The following is a 10,424-nucleotide window of genomic DNA, read 5'->3' as shown; positions in this document are numbered from 1 at the left end:
ATTATACAGTATAAGTGAATACAAACAATAGAATTAAAATGTGCCCTAGTTGTTAATTTTTTTTAAGACTTGGAAATAGTCTGGGTAAGCTTAGTATATCCAAGATATAAAGAACATTTTTTAACCTGAAAATAACAAAATGAAAAAACCCAGTGACAATTTACTGCCAAATTGTATGTCTGACAAATTTTTACTACTTGCTCATATTATTTTCAATAAGGAAAAACAGATAAACGGGTTTCAGGAATTTAGAAAAGGAACCAAGTTCAAAGTGAAAATTATGGAAAATAAACAATGCTAAGAACAAAAATTCCACATTTAAAAAATGTTTCTAAAACCCTTAGTTAATTGTCTGAAAACATTAGTAAATCATTATAACAGTAGTCTAACAACAAAAACAAAAGGTTTTACATGATAGTAAAAATCAGGACTGAGGAAGATACCTAAAAATTAGTCAAACAATTTCTAAAGGTGGGGGAAATCTCTCTCAGGTAATGACTAATTAATGTTACAAACAAATGGAACAAACATACACACATCAAAACATGTGCTAAAGAAACAAAGATTCCGAATGAATAATAGCATTATAAAGAACAATAATAACCCAAAAGGACACTTGGTCCTTGGGAATTTTTTTGGTAATTTTTCAAAACTTTCTAAACAGAAATGCAATACAGAAATTGTCACAAACTGTAGACAAGTGTGGCCTGAATACCCTAAAAGGACAACACAGGTGAGAACAATTATAAATCACTGTCACTTATGAACCTAAACCCAAACATTAGCAATGACAGCTTAGAGCACAGAGGGTGGTGTTTTGGTACAAAAGGCCCATGTGCTCATAGGGAGCATTTGAGAAACAGAGAAGACAGAAGGAGAGGGAGGGGAGAAGGCAGAGAAATCAAGTGTGGAAAGTTAGTATCGGGGTCTACACAAGTTCTTTGTACTTTTGAAAATTTTCTAAAAGTCTGAAATGTCAAAGCTTAAAAATAATTTACCAGATGATCTAGGACATACATGGATATATTATTAATCAAAATAGAAGTTTCATCAAGGAAGACTGACCTTATCAACATGTGTTGCATTCTGATTTTCCTTTCTTCTTTTTTTTTTAATTTATTTTTATTATTTTTGGACATGTAGGAACTAAAAAGCCTCTTGATGAAAGTGAAAGAGGAGAGGGGAAAAGTTGGCTTAAAGCTCAACATTCAGAAAACAAAGATCATGGCATCCGGTCCCATCACTTCATGGGAAATAGATGGGCAAACAGTGGAAACAGTGTCAGACTTTATTTTGGGGGGCTCCAAAATCACTGCAGATGGTGACTGCAGCCATGAAATTAAATGACACTTACTCCTTGGAAGAAAAGTTATGACCAACCTAGATGGCATATTGAAAAGCAGAGACATTACTTTGCCAACAAAGGTCAGTCTAGTCAAGGCTATGGTTTTTCCTGTGGTCATGTATGGATGTGAGATTTGGACTGTGAAGAAGGCTGAGCGCCGAAGAATTGATGCTTTTGAACTGTGGTGTTGGAGAAGACTCTTGAGAGTCCCTTGGACTGCAAGGAGACCCAACCAGTCCATTCTGAAGGAGATCAGCCCTGGGCTTTCTTTGGAGGGAATGATGCTGAAGCTGAAACTCCAATACTTTGGCCACCTCATGAGAAGAGCTGACTCATTGGAAAAGACTCTGATGCTGGGAGGGATTGGGGGCAGGAGGAGAAGGGGATGACAGAGGATGAGATGGCTGGATGGCATCACTGACTCGATGGACGTGAGTCTGAGTGAACTCCAGGAGTTGGTGATGGACAGGGAGGCCTGGTGTGCTGCGATTCATGGGGTCGCAAAGAATCGGACACAACTGAGCAGCTGAACTGAACTGATCACTTCTATATTTATTTATTTATTATTTTATTTACTTCTGGCTGCACTGGGTCTTCGTTGCTGCTACAGGCTTTCTCTCATTGCAGAGCTTCTCATTGTGGTGGCTTCTCTTGTTGCAGAGCACAGGCTCTAGGAGCATGGGCTTCAGTAGTTGCAGTAGGCAGGCTCTGTAGTTGTGGCCCTCAGACCCTAGAGTGTGTACGCTTTAGTAGCTGTGGCACACGGGCTTAGTTGCTTCTCAGCATGTAGAATCTTCCCTGACCAGGGATTGAAGCCATGTCCCTGCATAGGCAGGTGGATTCTTATTCACTGCACCTCCAGGGAAGTCTGATTTTCTTTTCTTTTTAAATGCTAGCCTCCATTCACTACATCATTTGTCTTCCTTTGAGGCGGAGAGTGATTCTTTCCCTTACGGGACATTTTCAGTGTCTATGGACACTTGTGATTATCACGACTGGGAAGTGCTATTGGCATCTGATGGGTGAGGAGTTGGGATGCTGCAAAAAACCTCAATATGCATAGGACAGCCCCCCACAATCTAAAATTACACCATCTAAACTGTCCGTGGTGCTGAGGTTAAGGTATTCTAGTCTACGACCATAGGTCAAAACCTGCAGCTGGTTTTCCTCCTACTGCCCTGGCAGGAGGAGCCAGAGCACCCACGAGCCTGGTCACAGACTGACAGCAGGAAGGGCTATCTGCAGGGACAACCTGAAACGACCTGCTCTGGGGGCTGTCTCCGCGGGCACCGGGCAGCAGATCAGGACAAAAGCCCAGGAGAGCGGGCAGAGAATGTGGTGCTGGGCTGGCAGCCTGGGCTTCCCGGGTGCAGAGTGTGGTGTGGGGTTGCTCTGGTTGTCAGACAGTGGGCTCATGCGGAGCTCCCCAAGGTTCATTCCAGGGCCACAGTGCTGACCTCCGCCAGGACAGTTAATTCTCCAGGAGCTGCTGACATGGCTACATGGGAAGAACTGAATGGATTGTTAAACCATGTCCACCAAGGGGCAAGTTTGGGGGAGGTCTTTGGTGTGGCTCTCACAGCACAGCCCTGCTTAGGTGCCCACTTAGACTGGGGGAGCTGGGTCAGGTGGTCATCAGGACACCCCTGTCTGAAAAGCAGTGGCGTGCTCAGGAGAAGCCATGCTCCCCACAGCCAGGTGCTGGGGTCCACAGCTCCTGTGACAGTCTAAAGGCCATCTTCCTGCCCTGGGCCAATGGGGTGGCCCTGCAACAGAGGTGGAGCAACCCCGTTACACCAAAGGTGAAGAGCTGAGACTGACCAGCAGTTTCGGGGGCCCTGCTGGGAACTGACCTGGCCCCAAGGAGAAAGGGAAGAAGTTAAAAGAAAAAAAAACTGTCCACATGACTGAGAAAGACGTACAGAAAATTCTTACAAGTTACTGCTTTAAAAATAAAATAAAATCCCCTAAGGAAAGGAAAATGAAGAAAAATCCACAAAGGAAAACCTAGAAAATGGACCCCTGTAGCTAATGAGGAGCCAAAATAAAATGAAGCTAGGCAGTTATGATGGACCTGGGTTTCAGTCATGTGCTCTGTTTTCTTAGAAAACCACAAGCAAAATCTACAAGGATGCCTGTTTTTGCAAAAGGTCCTATCTTAAAAAAAAAAAAAAAAAAAAAAAAACACCCTAGTAGGAAGCTCGAATGACAACCAATCATTGAAAACAATCTTGCCATCACCCAGCCAGGATTTGTGGCTGCAAGGACCATCCGGTCCCATTACAAGTCTCTCAAACTATGGTTTCTGTGGGTTTTTTTGTTTGTTTACAAAAATTACTCACTCCCTCTCCCTGTGCCCCGCCTCCCAACATATTTTCCGTTCCAGCCGAAGACTGAATATCCTCAGTTTGCAAACCTTGAGAATAAAGCTGTCCTTTTGCTTCAAGATATCCCTGATTTTTCTCTGGGGGTTATTTCTGTTAAGGATGACACTGGCAACTCACGATGTCTAGACCAGGATCCTCTCTGTTTTTAACACCCTCATAGGGTGACCACAGTTGAATATGTCAGCACCTAATGACTACCACACATGGATATCAGTGATGGAAGTAACCATAGAAACAGCTCCTTCTCCATATTTTACGTACCACTCAAGGCCTCCTAGAGACACTGATGCACACACATCAGGTGGGCAAAACATGCAGGCAGACATGTTTGTGACTTGCTCTTTAAAGGCTTTAAAACAGTCCCTATGATCAAGGAGACTGACCAGTAGAAAAAAGGACCTCTTCTCTCCAAACCTCCTTAGAGTTCTATTATAAGATACCTCAGCCAGTCCAGTTTGATAGAGGAGACTTCAAAAAAACGGGGTGCTTTAGCTTTTTATATTATGATTAGTTTTACAAACATATTCATTGATTATTATAATTATATATTTATTTATAATTACATATTTATTTGCTATGTGGTAAGAAGTGCAAAATAAAACCACAAGTAGTTCCACTTTGCCTATGAGAAAAGGTTGTGACTGCTGCCACCTCATCTATGATCCAGAATTAAATAAATCGTGGATGAACAAAGTCAAACAGCACTGGACACAGGGAGATTCACAGACAGGGATTCATTCATCAGCTGTAAACAAGCACAGCCAATAAACACCAAAAGTGGAAACATCTTATGGTGGAAAACCATAAGGTATGATTATGAGCCCGTAAAACTAGCATCAGATGAAATTGTGACACCCCAACTGCCTAAGATACTGCAGAAAGAAGTCCACATGCCTTGCTGGGGGCACCATCATGTAAATTACTCACTCTGCAGAGCAATAAAATAATCTACTATCAAAGCTTAAAACCGTTCTCACCCTTTGCCTTCTAGTATCTGCTTGGGGATCTACCACATAAAGGAAATAAGACAAAGGAAAACATTAGTTTAAGATAATCCTATAGTGTGGTAAAAAAAAAAAAATGTAAAATATTAGAAAACCCCACATGTCCAACAGTGTGCGACTGACAAGGCAAATTGCACTTTATCTGTTCGAAAGAATGAAACATATCCAGTAAATACTCAGTAGTATGTGGACAGGCGTATGGCCAATAAGTATAGATTTAAAGGGAAATGTTAAAGGAAAAGAAGAACCTAAGGATATACGTACACAGGTAGAAGTGAACATAGACAAAACATCCTCTGACATAAATCATACCAACGTTTTCTTAGGTCAGTCTCCCAAGGCAATAAAATAAAAACAAAAATAAACAAATGGGACCTAATCAAACTTACAAGCTTTTGCACAGCAAAGGAAACCATTAAAAAATGAAAAGACAGCCTACAGAACGGGAGAAAATATTTGCAAATGGTGCAACAGACAAGGGCTTAATCTCCAAAACATACAAATAGCTCATACAACTCAGCAACAACAACAACAAAAAAAATAACCTGATCAAAAAATGGGAAGAATACTTTAACAGACATTTCTCCAAATAAGACATACAGATGGCCAGTAGGTACATGAAAAGATGCTCAACATGACAAATTATTAGAAAATTGCAAATCCAAGCTACAGTGAGGTACCATCTCACACCAGTGAGAATGACCACCATTTAAAAGTCTACAAAAAAAAACAAATGGAAAAAAAAAATAATAGATGCTGGAGAAGGTGTGGAGAAAAGGGAACCTCCTACACTGTTGGTGGGAATTTAAGTTGGTGCAGCCACTATGGAAAACAATGTGGAGATTGCTCAGAAAACTAAGCATAGAGCTACTCTATGATACAACAATACCATTCTTGGGCATGCACCTGGATAAAACTGTAATTTAAAAGGATACCTTCACCCCATGTTCACAGCAGCACTGTTCACATAACTAAAGTATGGAAATAACCCAAATGTCCATCAGCAGAAAAATGAATAAACAAGATGTGGTATGTATACGTATTCCACATACATATATACCTAGGATTATATAAACCTAGTTCTACGGGTCTCTGCCTAGGGCTAGGAGGAAGAAAAACTCCACTCTGAGGTCCATGCTCTGGCTGAGGCCTTATGGGACCTATATTTTGAAAAGAGCTGTGGCTGTCTGCCCCTCCGGTGTGCCTAGCAACTCCCCCCAGCCCCAACCCAACCGGGGGTCTCATGCCTCACACTGCCTTCCATCAACATCTTAAAGTAACAACTGTGCTGAGCCTGTAAACAACACAGCTTTTCTGGGCCACCTCAACAGGGTCTTGGCATGTCCCTGGAGGGGCGTGGGTCCTCTCAGGGCTCAGAACCCCTGCAGCCTGTTTCAGACACCTGGGGAGCCGGCCTCACTGCCCAGCCCACCCCAGGGAATGAGCCCCACTCAGGCAGGAGGCCAGGGGCCCCGAGGCAACTCTGGATTTCCCCTTTCAAGCAATGATAGGGAGCTGTCCAGAGTGGGCCACAATAGTTTCAAAATCCCGAGTAAAAGCTAATAGCATTTGGGAATCTCACCGTGGTACTGCACCTCTGTAACCTGGGACCAGCCACAAGCAAATGGGAGGAAGAAGCTGGGATGAGGATGGGGAAAATGAAATAATGCCATTTGCAGCAACATGGATGAACCTAGAGATTAGCATGCTAAGTGAAGTAAGTCAGAAAGAGCAAGACTAATACCATATGTGGTATATAAAATATGGCACAAATGAATCGATTTACAAAACAGAAACACTCATAGACAGAGAGAACAGACTTGTGGTTGCCAACGGGGTGAGATGGGGAGGGAAGGACCGGGAGTGTGGGATTGGCAGATGCGAACTGCTATATATACAATAGGTAAAAAACAAATGCAATAGCACAGGCAATCATACTTGATATCCCTTGTGATAAACCATAATGCAAAAGAATCTTTTAAAAAAAGACTTTTTTACACAACTAGGTTGTGTATAATTGAGTCACATTGCTATACGGTAGAGACTGGAACACCTTTGTAAATCAGCTATTGTTCAGTCGCTCATGTTGTTCATGTCCAACTCCTTGTGACTCCATGGACTGCAGCACACCAGGCTTCCCTGTCCTTCACTATCTCCTGGAGTTGGCTCAAATTCATGTCCATTGAGTCATGATGCTATCTAACCACCTCATCCTCTGCTGCCCTCTTCTCCTTTGCCTTCAACCTTTTCCAAAATCAAGGTCTTTTCCAATGATTGGCTCTTCATATCAGGTAGTCATAGTATTGGAGCTTCAGCTTCAGCATCAGTCCTTCCAATGAATATGCAGGGTTGATTTCCTTTAGGATTGGCTGGTTTGATTTCCTTAAAGTCCAAGGGACTCTCAAGAGTCTTCTCCAGCACCATGATTCAAAAGCATCACTTCTTCTGTGTTCTGACTTCATTATGGTCCAACTTTACATCCATATATGACTACTGAAAAAACCATAGCTTTGACTATAGGGAGCTTTGTTGGCAAAGTGATGTCTCTGCTTTTTAATACACTGCCTAGCTTTGTCATAGCTTTCTTTCCAAAGAGCAAATCACTGGCTGCAATCACTATCCACAGTGATTTTGGAGCCCAAGAAAATAAAATCTGCCACTGCTTCCACTTTTTCTTCATCTATTAGCCATGAAGTGATGGGACTGGATGCCATGATCTTAGTGTTTGAATGTTGAGTTTTAAGCCAGTTTTTTCACCTACCTTTTTCACGTTTTCCAGAAGCTTTTTAGTTCCTCCTTACTTTCTGCCATTAGAGTGGTAACAGCTGCATATATGAGGTTGTTGATATTTCTCCTGGCAATCTTGACATCCAGCCCAGCATTTCTCATGATATACTCTGCATATAAGTTAAATAAACAAGGTGACAATATACAGCCTTGTGTTACTCCTTTCCCAATTTTGAACCAGTCAGTTGTCCCATCTAAGGTTCTGTTTCTTCTTGACCCAAATACAGGTTTCTCAGGAGGCAGATAAGATGGTCTGGTATTCCCATCTCTTTAAGAATTTTCCACAGTTTGTTGCGATCCACACAGTCAAAGGCTTTCAAGTAATCAATGAAGCAGAAGTAGATGTTTTTCTGGAATCGCCTTGCCATCTCTGCTGCTGCTGCTGCTGCTAAGTCGCTTCAGTCGTGTCTGACTCTGTGCGACCCCATAGACGGCAGCCCACCAGGCTTCCCCGTCCTGGGATTCTCCTGGCAAGAACACTGGAGTGGGTTGCCATTTCCTTCTCCAATGCATGAAAGTGAATGATCCAACAAATGTTGGCAATTTGATCCCTGGTTCCTCTGCCTTTTCTAAAACCATATTGTACATCTGGAAGTTCTCAATTCACATACTCCTGTAGCCTAGCTTGAAGGATTTTGAGCATAACTTTAGTAGCATGTGAAATGAAGGCAACTGCACAGTAGCTGGAACATTCTTTGGCATTTCCCTTCTTTGGGATTGGAATGAAAACTTATCTTTTCCACTCCTATAGCCACTGCTGAGTTTTCCAAATTTGCTGACGTATTGAGTGCAGCACTTTTGCAGCATCATTTTTTAGGATTTTAAATTACTCAACTGGAATTCCATCACTCCACTAGCTTTGTTCTCAATGATGCTTCCTAAGGCCCACTTGACTTCACACTCTAGGATGTCTGATTCTAGGTGAGTGACCACACCATCCTGGTTATCCTGGTCATTAAAACTTTGTTCGTATAGTTTTGTGTATTCTTGCTGCCTCTTCTTTATCTCTTCTGCTTCTGTTAGGTCCTTAGCATTCCTGTCTTCTATCATGCCCATCCTTGCATGAAATGTTCCCTTGATCACTCCAATTTTGTTGAAGAGATCTCTAGTCCTTCCCTTCTATCGCTTTCCTCTACTTCTTTGCATTGTTCATTTAAGAAGGTCTTAAATGGCAACCCACTCCAGTGCTCTTGCCTGGAGAATCCCATGGACAGAGGAGCCTGGTAGGCTACAATCCATGGGGTCACAAAGAGTCGGACACGACTGAGTCACTTCACTTCACTTCACTTTATCTCTCCTTGGTATTCTCTGGAAGTTTGTATTCAGTTGGGTATATCTTCCCTTTCTCCCTTGCTTTTCACTTCTCTTCTTTCCTCAGCTATTTATAAAGACTTCTCAGACAACCACTTTGCCTTCTTGCATTTCTTTTTCTTTGGGGTAGTTTTGGTCACTGCCTCCTGTACAATGTTACAAACCTCTGTGCATAGTTCTTCAGGCACTGAATCTGCTTGTCACCTCCACTGTTAATCATAAGGGGTTTGATTTAGGTTGTATCTGAATGGTGTAGTGGTTTTCCCTACTTCAATTTAAGTCTGAATTTTGCAATCAGGAGTTCATGGTCTGAGCCATAGTCAGCTCCCGGTCTTGTTTTTGCTGATTGTATAGAGCTTCTCCATCTTCGGCTGCTAAGAATATAATCTATCTGATTTCAGTATTGACCATCTGGTGATGTCCTTGTGTAAAGTTGTCTCATGTCATTGGAATAGGGTGTTTGCTATGACCAGCATGTTCTCTTAACAAAACTCTGTTAGCCTTGGCCCTGCTTCCTTTTGTACTCCAAGGTCAAACTTGCCTGTTACTTCAAGTATCTCTTGACTTCCTGCTTTTGCATTCCAGTCCCCTATGATGAAAAGGTCTTTTTTTTTTTTTTTTTTTTTTTGGTGTTAGGTCTAGAAAGTGTTGTAGGTCTTCATAGAACCAGTCAACTTCAACTTCTTTGGCATCAGTGGTTGGGGCATAGACTTAGATTACTGTGATGTTGAATGGTTTGCTTTAGAAACGAGCCAAGTCATTCAGTCATTTTTGAGGTTGCACCCAAGTGCTGCATTTTGAAGGCTACTCCATTTCTTCTAAAGGATTATTCCCCACAGTAGATATAATGGTCATCTGAATTAAATTCTCCCATTCCCATCTATTTTACTTTACCGATACCTAAGATGTCGATGTTCAATCTTGCCATCTCCTGCTTGAGCAGGTCCAATTTACCTTGATTTATGGACAAGGTTCCTATGTAATATTGTTTTTTACATCATCGGACTTTACTTTCACCACCAGACACATCCACACCTGAGCATCCTTTCCACTTTGGCCCAGCTGCTTCATTCTTTCTGGAGCTGTTAGCAGTTGCCTTCTGCTCTTCCCCAGTGGCATATTGGACACCTTCTGAACTGGGAGGCTCATCTTCTAGTGTCATATCTTTTTGCCTTTTCATACTGTTTATGGGGTTCTCGCAGCAAGAATACTGTAGTGGTCTGCCATTCCCTACTCCAGTGGACCATGTTTTGTCAGAACCCTCCACTATGACCCGTCAGTCTTGGGTGGCCCTGCACAGCATGGCTGATCACTTCATTGAGTTACACAAGCCTCTTTGCCATGATAAGGCTGTGATCCATGAAGGGGAAAATCAACTATACTTCAACCTAAAAAATTAAATTAAAAAAAAAGCACTCTTTTCTGTTCTAATTTTTGTCTATGTAGGTATGTAATCAGATCTGAGTTCTTAACCTCTCTAGTATCTAATGATGCTAAGCACCATTTCATATGCTTATTGGCCTTCTGGATATTCTTTTTTAGGAAATGCCCATTCAAGACTTGGGCCTTTTTTCATTGGATTATATTTTT

Source organism: Bos grunniens, chromosome 3, assembly GCF_055505025.1.
Source record: "Bos grunniens cultivar Pamir isolate PY7600 chromosome 3, Bosgru_T2T1.0, whole genome shotgun sequence".
In the NCBI taxonomy this organism is placed as follows: Eukaryota; Metazoa; Chordata; class Mammalia; order Artiodactyla; family Bovidae; genus Bos; species Bos grunniens.
This window is presented reverse-complemented; position numbering follows the sequence as displayed.